The sequence below is a fragment of the Schistocerca nitens genome, chromosome 7 (genome assembly GCF_023898315.1).
Source record: "Schistocerca nitens isolate TAMUIC-IGC-003100 chromosome 7, iqSchNite1.1, whole genome shotgun sequence".
Taxonomy (NCBI): domain Eukaryota; kingdom Metazoa; phylum Arthropoda; class Insecta; order Orthoptera; family Acrididae; genus Schistocerca; species Schistocerca nitens.
In genome coordinates, this window is record NC_064620.1 from 529,679,312 (window position 1) to 529,691,230 (window position 11,919).

Below are 11,919 nucleotides of genomic sequence, written 5' to 3' on the forward strand. Positions count from 1 at the left end.
TGATGGTGGAGTAAGACTTGCGCTCGATTCAAGACAGGAACTGCGCGACCGCTACGGTTGCAGGTTCGAATCCTGCCTCAGGCGTGGATGTGTGTGACATCCTTAAGTTAGTTAGGTTGAAGTAGTTCTAAGTTCTAGGGGACTGATGAGCTCAGATGTTAAGTCCCATAGTTCTCAGAGTCATTTGAACCATTTTTGATTCAAGACATTTAAACAAATACCTTGAGAGGGAAACAGATCACCCTGACAACATAGATGAACTGTTACGTAAGTTTGTTCATATGCAGTACATGTCTAGTTAAGAGTTAACAGCAGGTTTCCATCAGGTACCATTGGAGATTCAGTCTAGAAAATATACCGCATTTTTATATGGAGGAAGATGTTATTGACTATTGTGTTGTATCGTTTGGCCTTAATGTATCAGCTGCAGAATTTATCCGAGAATTGGAATTTGTTGTAGGAAAAGAACTGTTAAGCAAACTAATCCTTTATGTTGATGACATTCTTGTAACAGGAAAGAGGTGGGAAGAACATACACATTTGTTGGGTGAAGTGTGTTACAGATTGAGACGGGGAGGGATGTCATTAAAACTAGAGAAGTGCAGATTCGAAGTTAAACAGCTCATATTTTTAGGCCATACCATCTCAGAAGAAGGAACTTTGCCTGATGAAGAAAAACTTGAAGCCATTGCAAAATTTCCTGCACCCAAGACTAAGAAACAACTTAAATCATTCTATGGAATTTGTGGCTACTACCGGAAGTGTGTAAGCAATCAAGCTTTAAATGCACCATGTTTGAACAACTTGTGAAGAAGAACACCATTTGGGTATGGGACAAGGATTGGCAGGATGCATTTACAACATTAAGAAACAGATGTGCAATAGTAAAATGTTATACAGACCTGATCTTACAGAGCCATTTTGCATTATGACCGATAGCAGTAACTATGGACTGGGAGCTAATTTGTTCCAAGCAAAGATTTTAAATGGTGTCATGGAGCATAGATGAATAGCTTTTGCCAGTAGAACTTCGAAAAAACGTGAGTAGTCATATACTGTCACCAAAAAAGAATTGTTAGCAGTCTATTGGACTTTCACCAAGTTCAAGAATTACTTATTAGGACATCAAGTAGTAGTATACACAAACCATAAGGCTTTGATCTATATACTAGAATGTACTTTGCATTACAGCAGGATAACCAGGTGGGCACTATTCCTCCAGCAGTTCAACTATACAGTAAAGTATATAAAAGGTGAAGAAAATCTAATTGCTGATGCTCTATCAAGATTGCCAATGGGGAGAGAAGGTGAAAATAACAGTGATGAATGTGAAAGGGACTTCTGGATTATGTATCTAAAAGGGGAGAAAGATGAGAATGAAATCAGGGGGGGAAAAAAAAAATGAGCGAATGGCATTGTTGGTCGGGAGGCCCCATGTGAGGAAGGTCGGTTGCCGTATTGCAAGGCCATTTTAGCTGACACCACTTTGGCAACTTGCGGGTCAATGATAATGAAGGACACACAACACCCAGTCCCCTGCTGGGAATCAAACCCAGGCCTGGCGGACAGGAACATTTGTAATGACATCTGTAGATATCAGAACCATGATTCCAACTGGAAGTTAGTTAAAAGTTATCTGGGTAAGAGAGGTTATGAGAAAGTAGAGCATTATTACAAAGTGCACAAGGGTATACTTTTCAGAAGATACAGTGCAGATAGTGATACTTGGAGATTGTGTTGGCCAGCGCAATATATGTAAGTATTGATAAAGTATGTAAATGAGAGTTTCGGACATTGTGGGACACTGAAATGTATCCAAAAGATTCAGGAAAATGTATACTTTTACAATATTGCCAGGAGAGTGAGAAAGCAATTATCTACATGTGACAGGTGCCAGAGGATAAAGGTTAGTAATCAGCCTTGCAAAGGATATATGCAAACCATCTTGCCAAGAGAACAACTACAACTTGTAGCAATTGATCTTTATGGATCATTGCCTAAGGCTAAAGGAGAATTTTGTTGCATATTTGTCATGGTGGAACTTTTTACAAAATTCATTAAACTATATCCACTGAACAAAGCAACAAATACGAACATAATTTTGAAAATTAGGAGAGACTATTTCACAAAGGTAGCAAAACCAAAGAGCATACTTTCTGACAATGGAGCATAATTTACTTCTAAACTTTGGAAAACATTTGTTGAGGATAAGAACATATACCATATACTGATATCTGCGCCGGTCGCGGTGGTCTCGCGGTTCTAGGTGCGCAGTCTGGAACCGTGGGACTGCTACGGTCGCAGGTTCGAATCCTGCCTCGGGCATGGATGTGTGTGATGTCCTTAGGTTAGTTACGTTTAAGTAGTTCTAAGTTCTAGGGGACTGATAACCTCAGCAGTTGAGTCCCATAGTGCTCAGAGCCATTTGAACTGATATCTGCTTATCACCTGTCAAGCAATCTGGCTGAGCTTTACACAAGAGAAATAGGGAGATTATTTAGAACTTATTGCAACAGAAATCATGTAAGGTGGATAGAGTATGTAGACAGCTTTGAACGTATACTGAACAGCTTACAACATTTGTCTATTGGGTTCTGCCCATACAAAATAACATATCACGAGAAACCATGGAATCTGATCAATGAATTAACTGAATTCCCAGCATGTAAGGCTATGATTTCACAGGAAAGAGAAGAAATAGTCAAGAAAGTAATAGAACAACAGGGGAAACTAAGAAAAAACAAACATTATAAGAAGTTGAAACCTACAAATTTTAAAATCGATGTTCTGGTCCTGATGAAAACATATGAAAAATCTAAGGCTATAAGAAATGAATTAAAGAAAGTCCTTGACATCTATATTAGTCCTTTCAAAATTCAGTCTATGCCACACCCAAATGCATACAGGTTACTGTATCCAAAGTCTGGAAGGTTATTTGGTCTATGTAACGTAACTGAACTGAAACCCTATAAGCAAGTGTCAAACTCCAAGAAAAAATAAGATGATGTAAAAGCCTTCAGGAGGAGACATCTTTGTGTCAAGTGCCTGGCGAGCACTAGGTCTCTGAGCTATTTAGCATTCTACTTTCTTCTTTCGTTTTTGGATGCTACAGTTTTTACTCATCCATATACCTGTAATGAAGTTATCTCTTACTGAAAATACTATCCATTCTCTGTAGTATGTTTTCTGTATGTAATATCAGTAGTGAGTGACATTATTTGAGGAATAATTTGAAAATGTAAACTGTGTACTAAATTTGATTTTCCTACAGTAGTGATTGACCAATTACTCTATAGAGCATGCATTTGATTTGTGGGTGCTTCTTTGAGATTTACAGGCATGGTCATGATTTTATGAATTTGCTAATGAGATGAACAAATGGACAATGGTAAAGATGTACATGTGTTACTAAATTGACAAGTTGCGTTGTGACAAAAGACATTTTGTGGAAAGTTTGTTATTACAAGATGGTGTGATGATAAACAGTCTGTGAGTTTGTTTGGTATGATAATGAGATCTAGGGGGTCAAATATACTGTATAGTGGAATATACTGAAATATTAATAAAAAAGAAAGGATAAATATATATTTCATTTAGGTTCATTGACTTTAGTCTGTATATATGACGTATGTTGTATGTAAATGATGTACGATATATGTAAATATGAGAATAGTATAGGGTAATATATGAATGCTTTTTATATATTCATACCTGATGTGACCTTAGTTGTGACCTACATGAGTACCTTGAGTAATGAGTTCATCCTGTTCCTACCTAGAGAACTGTATCCAAGATCCTTACCTGACCTGGAAGTGAAAATAAAAAAACTGTGAAACTAATAGTGGACTGTGCTGCTGCAGCGTAGAGACTGCCAGAAAAAGAGGGGTTGCAGACACAAGGTGGACAGTGCAAAAGGACTGATGATTGTGAGCTGCCAATTCCTTAAGATGTGCAGTGTGAACCAGTGGCTGCAGTGCCAGCTAAGAAAAGAAATTTTTTTTGATTTTTTTTGAATTGTGTATATGTATTTAGCAGCCATTTATACAAGTAATGGCTGGGGTGGTGTATAACAATACAGCCTTCCCCAAAACTCTAATGAAATGTCTGATACCACCTTTTTTTTTATATGCGTCTGGATGATTATCACACAATTTAGTGCTTCCTAAGACCTTGTATTTGTGTCTTTATATATATCATTTTGTCCAGTTTGTTAAAACACTTACTATTCATTGTGAAAGCATGTATAAGGTTCTGGAAAAATGTATAGTATCATGATAGTTGTCATTAACAAAATTATCTACAGGTTCCAAATCAGAAACCTAGTTGAGAAGTTGAAGTAACAAATATTTAGTAACAAATGTAAAAAGGCCGTGCAAATGTTCGCATAAGTGGCTGGCGCCTCTAATTACCATAATTAGAATTAAATTACGAGTAAACACAGAAAACATCTTTATCTTGAGAAACAGCTTAAAAGTTATTACAAAGCGATGTATTTTCATTTGTTATCTATTTTTATGTCCTCCTCTGTAATTAATATCATTTGTAATTACATTTCTAATTAACTCTCCAATTGTTTACATCACACAGTTTTCCGATTTTCAGAATTTGAGGCCTTGTTTGTAAGTTTCTCGTAAGCAGTTGGATAAAGCACAAGATTTGTAATGTCATTAAAGTTAGTAACCAAATCCAAACTGTAATTAATTGTTGTTTGTTGTCGTGGTCTTCAGTCCTGAGACTGGTTTGATGCAGCTCTCCATGCTACTCTATCCTGTGCAAGCTTCTTCATCTCCCAATACGTACTGCAGCCTACATCCTTCTGAATCTGCTTAGTGTATTCATCTCTTGGTCTCCCTCTACGATTTTTACCCTCCACGCTGCCCTCGAATGCTAACTTTGTGATCCCTTGATGCCTCAGAACATGTCCTACCAACCAGTCCCTTCTTCTTGTCAAGTTGTGCCACAAACTCCTCTTCTCCCCAATTCTATTCAATACCTCCTCATTAGTTATGTGATCTACCCATCTAATCTTTAGCATTCTTCTGTAACACCACATTTCGAAAGCTTCTATTCTCTTCTTGTGCAAACTATTTATTGTCCATGTTTCACTTCCATACGTGGCTACACTCCATACAAATACTTTCAGAAACGACTTCCTGACACTTAAATCTATACTCGATGTTAACAAATTTCTCTTCTTCAGGAACGCTTTCCTTGCCATTGCCAGTCTACATTTTATATCCTCTCTACTTCGACCACCATCAGTTATTTTGCTCCCCAAATAGCAAAACTCCTTTACTACTTTAAGTGTCTCATTTCCTAATCTAATTCCCTCAGCATCACCTGACTTAATTCGACTACATTCCATTATCCTTGTTTTGCTTTTGTTGATGTTCAACTTATACCCTCCTTTCAAGACACTGTCCATTCTGTTCAACTGCTTTTCCAAGTCCTTTGCTGTCTCTGACAGAATTACAATATCAACAGCGAACCTCAAAGTTTTTATTTCTTCTCCATGGATATTAATACCTACTCTGAACTTTTCTTTTGTTTCCTTTATTGCTTGCTCAATATACAGATTGAATAACACTGGGGATAGGCTACAACCCTGTCTCACTCCATTCCCAACCACTGCTTCCTTTTCATACCCCTCGACTCTTACGATTGCCATCTGCTTTCTGTACAAATTGTAAATAGCCTTTCGCTCCCTGTATTTTACCCCTGCCACCTTCAGAAGTCTACAAATGCTAGAAACATAGGTTTGCCTTTCCTTAATCTTTCTTCTAAGATAAGTCATAGGGCCAGAATTGCCACACGTGTTCCAACATTTCTACGGAATCCAAACTGATCTTCCCCGAGGTCGGCTTCTACCAGTTTTCCATTTGTCTGTAAAGAATTCACGTTAGTATTTTGCAGCTGTGACTTATTAAACTGATAGTTCTGTAATTTTGACATCTGTCAACACCTGCTTTCTTTGGGATTGGAATTATTATATTCTTCTTGAAGTCTGAGGGTATTTCGCCTGTCTCATACATCTTGCTCACCAGATGGTAGAGTTTTGTCAGGACTGGCTCTCCCAAGGCTGTCAGTAGTTCTAATGGAATGTTGTCTACGCCGGGGGCCTTGTTTCGACTCAGGTCTGTCAGTGCTCTGTCAAACTCTTCACGCAGTATCGTATCTCCCATTTCATCTTCATCTTCATCTACATCCTCTTCCATTTCCATAATAATGTCCTCAAGTACATCGCCCTTGTATAGACCCTCTATATACTCCTTCCACCTTTCTGCTTTCCCTTCTTTGCTTAGAACTGGGTTTCCATCTGAGCTCTTGATACTCATACAAGTGGTTCTCTTTTCTCCAAAGGTCTCTTTAATTTTCCTGTAGGCAGTATGTATCTTCCCCCTAGTGAGATAAACCTCTACATCCTTACATTTGTCCTCTAACCATCCCTGCTTAGCCATTTTGCACTTACTGACAATATCATTTTTGAGACGTTTCTATTCCTTTTTGCCTGCTTCATTTACTGCATTTTTATATTTTCTCCTTTCATCAATTAAATTCAATATTTCTTCTGTTATCCAAGGATTTCTACTAGCCCTCATCTTTTTACCTATTTGATCCTCTGCTGCCTTCACTATTTCATCCCTCAAAGCTACCCATTCTTCTTCTACTGTATTTCTTTTCCCCATTCCTGTCAATTGTTCCCTTATGGTCTCCCTGAAACTCTGTACAACCTCTGGTTCTTTCAGTTTATCCAGGTCCCATCTCCTTAATTTCCCACTTTTTTTGCAGTTTCTTCAGTTTTAATCTACAGTTCATAACCAATAGATTGTGGTCAGAGTCCATATCTGCACCTGGTAATGTCTTACAATTTAAAATCTGGTTCCTAAATCTCTGTCTTACCATTATATAATCTATCTGATACCTTTTAGTATCTCCATGGTTCTTCCATGTGTACAACCTTCTTTCATGATTCTTGAAACAAGTGTTAGCTATGATTAAGTTACGCTCTGCACAAAATTCTACCAGGCTGCTTCCTCTTTCATCTCTTAGCCCCAATCCGTACTCACCTACTATGTTTCCTTCTCTCCCTTTTCCTGCTCTCGAATTCCAGTCACCCATGACTATTAAATTTTCATCTCCCTTCACTACCTGAATAATTTCTTTTATCTCATCACACAGTTCATCAATTTCTTCATCATCTGCAGAGCTAGTTGGCATATAAACGTGTACTACTGTAGTAGGTGTGGGCTTCGTGTCTATCTTGGCCACAATAATGCATTCACTATGCTGTTTGTAGTAGCTTACCTGTACTCCTATTTTTTTATTCATTATTAAAACTACTCCTGCATTACCCTTATTTGATTTTGTATTTATAAACGTGTATTCACCTAACCAAAAGTCTTGTTCCTCCTGCCACTGAACTTCACTAATTCCCACTATATCTAACTTCAACCTATCCATTTCCCTTTTTACATTTTCTAACCTACCTGCCCGATTAAGGGATCTGACATTCCACACTCCAATCCGTAGATCACCAGTTTTCTTTCTCCTGATAACGGCGTCCTCTTGAGTAGTCCCCACCCGGAGATCCGAATGTGGGACTATTTTACCTCTGGAATATTTTACCCAAGAGGATGCCATCATCATTTAACCATACAGTAAAGCTGCATGCCCTCAGGAAAAATTACGGCTGTAGTTTCCCCTTGCTTTCAGCTGTTCGCAGTACCAGAACAGGAAGGCCATTTTGGTTAGTGTTACAAGGCCAGATCAGTCAATCATCCAGACTGTTGCCCCTGCAACTACTGAAAAGGCTGCTGCCCCTCTTCAGGAACCACACATTTGTCTGGCCTCTCAACAGATACCCCTCTGTTGTGGTTGCACCTATGGTATGGCTATTTGTTTCGTTGAGGCACGCAAGCCTCCCCACCAACGGCAAGGTCAATGGTTCATGGGGGGGTGTAATTAATTATGTAACTAAAATAATACAAGAGACATTATTGTAATTAAAGATCAGATCAATTTTCATATTTAAAAGTAGTGATGGTACTATAAAAATGAAATCAATTATTACTATATTTTTTACTTTATTCTGTTCTAAATCAGTTTCTTTACATTTTGTAAATTATTACTGTAACATTGAAATTGTACAAATTTAATAATGGACTATTTTGTAATTTATTGTTAAAATTCTATATAAAGCAAAGCAGTGATGCTGCCAATCAGTCATTTTATAAGTTAGTTTTGAAAGTCAAAGAGATCAGTGATGTCAGTCTGTGACGAGTATGAATTTGAGTTGTCAATAAATTTTGTGAAGTTGGAAACTGTTATTTTCATTCATCAAATGAACTCCCGGCCAAGCTAAGTTAGTTTAAGTAACGTTCAAGAATATAGTGCCATTACAGTACACCTCTGAACATTGAAATAACTATTATAATGATGTAGGCCAAAGCAGCATGTCTCAGGAATGCCAAGTATATATGATTAAAATTGAAATATCATTCGCAACTGTTCAGTATGTTGCTGTCATGTCTCACAGAACAATAAAGTGTTACCTTATAATGGAAAATTAATGATAGCCCTCTGGGCACTTCGAACATGAAGCGCTGCTAGGTTTGATTGATTGATTGATTTCTTTATTAATCCATGTAACAATTTACAATGTGTGAATTTCGTCAGTAAAATCATATACAATACAATATACATACAATTATACACATAAAATTAGTACTTACACACATTTTTGAGGTATCTTAAATTAGTTTTATATCCTTATATAATTTGTAATTTTCTTATAGTACTGTACAATTTTGGATTTCACATTATAATTATTTCCTCATGTATTACAATGCAGGCTACTTTAATTACACTATATGTTTTAATTCAGATAGTCCGTTACTGTGTAATAACTTTTATGTAATAAAAAATTTTTAGTTTTGTTTTGAACTGTCCAATTGTGTCAATATCTTTTATTTTTTGGGGTAATTTATTATATAATTTAACGGCATTGTACAACAAGGTCTGCTGAGTTTTAACTTTATTTTTCCTCTCTAGATGCAGATTGTATTGGTTTCTAGTACATAATACTTTGAAAAATGTATTCACAGGGGACAGTTAGGATTTCCAGCTTTTGGAAATGTTCAAGACAGTGAGCCCTACTGCCACTCTTGGTTATTATACAAATTGCTCTTTTCTATAATTTGAAAACTATTTGAATAGTTTTACTGTTGACTCCCAAAAATATTATTCTATAGGTAATAACAGAGTGGATATAAGAAAAATATACAGATCTGACACATGTAGTATCACACACTGCAGTCAGAATTCTAAGAGCATAGCATGCTGTAGCGATTCTGTTACTAAGTATTTTAATATGTTCTTCCCACTTTAACTGACTGTCACCATGCACATACACATTCTATAGTTTCATCATTTAACTTAAAGTTGTTATAGTGTGTTTTTTTGCAGACATAGAAGTTAACAGCATTTGTTTTTTTAAGATTTAGTGTTAGTTTATTATTGGATGCCCACTCACGTACACTGTTTAGTGTTTGGTTGGCTTTTTCTTTTAATGCATCTGGTGATTTGTCACTGATTAGAACTTTTGAGTCATCTGCAAACAATATTCCCAGAATGAGACTTTCAGTCTGCAGCGGAGTGTGCGCTGATATGAAACTTCCTGGCAGATTAAAACTGTGTGCCCGACCGAGACTCGAACTCGGGACCTTTGCCTTTCGCGGGCAAGTGCTCTGCCAACTGAGCTACCGAAGCACGACTCACGCCCAGCACTCACAGCTTTACTTCTGCCAGTACCTCGTCTCCTACCTTCCAAACTTTACAGAAGCTGTCCTGCGAACCTTGCAGAACTAGCACTCCTGAAAGAAAGGATATTGCGGAGACATGGCTTAGCCACAGCCTGGGGGATGTTTCCAGAATGAGACTTTCACTCTGCAGCTGAGTGTGCACTGATATGAAACTTCCTGGCAGATTAAAACTGTGTGCCCGACCGAGACTCGAACTCGGGACCTTTGCCTTTCACGGGCAAGTGCTCTACCAACTGAGCTACCGAAGCACGACTCATGCCCGGCACTCACAGCTTTACTTCTGCCAGTACCTCGTCTCCTACCTTCCAAACTTTACAGAAGCTCTCCTGCGAACCTTGCAGAACTAGCACTCCTGAAAGAAAGGCAGAGCACTTGCCCGCGAAAGGCAAAGGTCCCGAGTTTGAGTCTCGGTCGGGCACACAGTTTTAATCTGCAAACAATATTGTTTGTCCATGCTTGATGCTCTGTGGGAAGGCATTTATGTAAATGAGGAATAGTATTGGGCCCAGGACACTACCCTGTGGGACACGTATATTTACGTAATTTGGGTCTGAAGTATACTTTACATTGTAGTTTGAGCAACTTGAAATATGTGAGATTTCAGTTATCTGTCTTCTATTTTTTAGATTTGACTGGAACCACTTTTTCACAAGTCCCCTTATTCCCAGTTCATCTAACTTATTTAACAATATGTTGCACTGTATTTCTGAGATCGAAGGGCATAGATTTACATTCAAACAAACCAAAGGGCATCTTGACAGCTGTCTTATCCCTATCTGTTGTGGCCATTGAAATTTGTGAAAAAATAGACACTCATTCCATTATTGTTGAAATCCACTACATAATGCACAAGATATCTCTCAGAAATGGTGAAGTAATTTAAAGCCCTACAATCTCATGTACCCTCCAAGATCAGTCTTTTTTGTGTACCATACATAGTGGCAGGGCTCAAGGGCTACTGGACCCAGTTATGGTACCTCCTGTCAGCATTTTATTTATTGTCTGTTTGCATGGAAGGAAGCTTGTCCAATGGCAGCTCGCAAGGTCTCACAGTGACAGGTTGTCCTGGCATATTCAATACTGTGTAGAATACTGATGTCCTTTACTCACTGAAATAGGGTGTCTGAGTGTGGGGAATGATTTAGCAGCTCTGTTATCAAATGCTGCAAAGTGACCTAACTAGATTGCACATTGTAATCCCTATTTTGTTGCTCATGCAGACCATTTACCCAAGGCAGAAAAGGAAGCAATTTACAAAATTTTGAAAGTTCAGGAAAATACTCACATGGGGTGTACTAGTAAGAAATATAGAATTGCCGCTCATAGTGACAGTGTGCCTGCCCCCCATTTCTCTCCATCAAATGTCAGTTTCTTGCATTTTTTTTAAATTTTTGCACAAAATTGCTCATTTTTGGAAGAGAACTACCATTAAAAAATAACTATGTCGTAAAATTATATGCAAATTTTTTAAGTCAGATGAACAGTTTTAGAGATATAAGAATTTATAAAATTTGGAATAGGATTCTGCTGAAGCATAATTTTTGCAGATTTTGTTGTTTAGTCAGTTTTGTAAATGAAAATATTAATTAGGTATATGGAAATATGTTGTGGGTTTGGTGCTGTTCAAATCAAGATTAGGTGTGCAAGAATGAAAACAGCAAGTTCCTTTTCCCATTCATTCCTCACTCATCCATGACTGCGAGAAATTTGTTGGGTCTGCCCCACTCATCTTGTATAGGGTGCCTAAGGGACACTGCATTCTCAGAATGCTATACAACAATTCAAGCATTAGTAGTTTTATATGTATATAGCAGATTGACAATACTTAACTTTAATGTACAAAGGTGTCACAATCAATGGGTGACATGCAACATAAATGCAAGTCCTTGTGCAATAGACAATGTTCACACAAGCAATGGATATGGATCACTACAATCTGATATTGTAGCACTCTCTACTAGTCTGGGCTAATACTGTTTACTAATGTCTGTATACTGAGCCAATCTGAGCAGCTGAGGCTGGCAGGAGCAGCACTTATATTTGCTTCGGATTGGGGCACCTCTGTCACGGCGTGGTCCTAATCAGTCTAATCAGTGCA

At 37.8% G+C, this 11,919-nt stretch overlaps 1 non-coding gene across 1 annotated transcript; it reads right to left on the reverse strand.

Annotated features, from left to right (window-relative positions):
• Window positions 1-9,995: 9,995 nt before the first annotated feature.
• Trnas-uga (transfer RNA serine (anticodon UGA)) lies at window positions 9,996-10,070 on the reverse strand. The gene has a single exon. It is a non-coding gene; the product is annotated as a tRNA-Ser (tRNA).
• Between the last annotated feature and the right edge of the window lie 1,849 nt (window positions 10,071-11,919).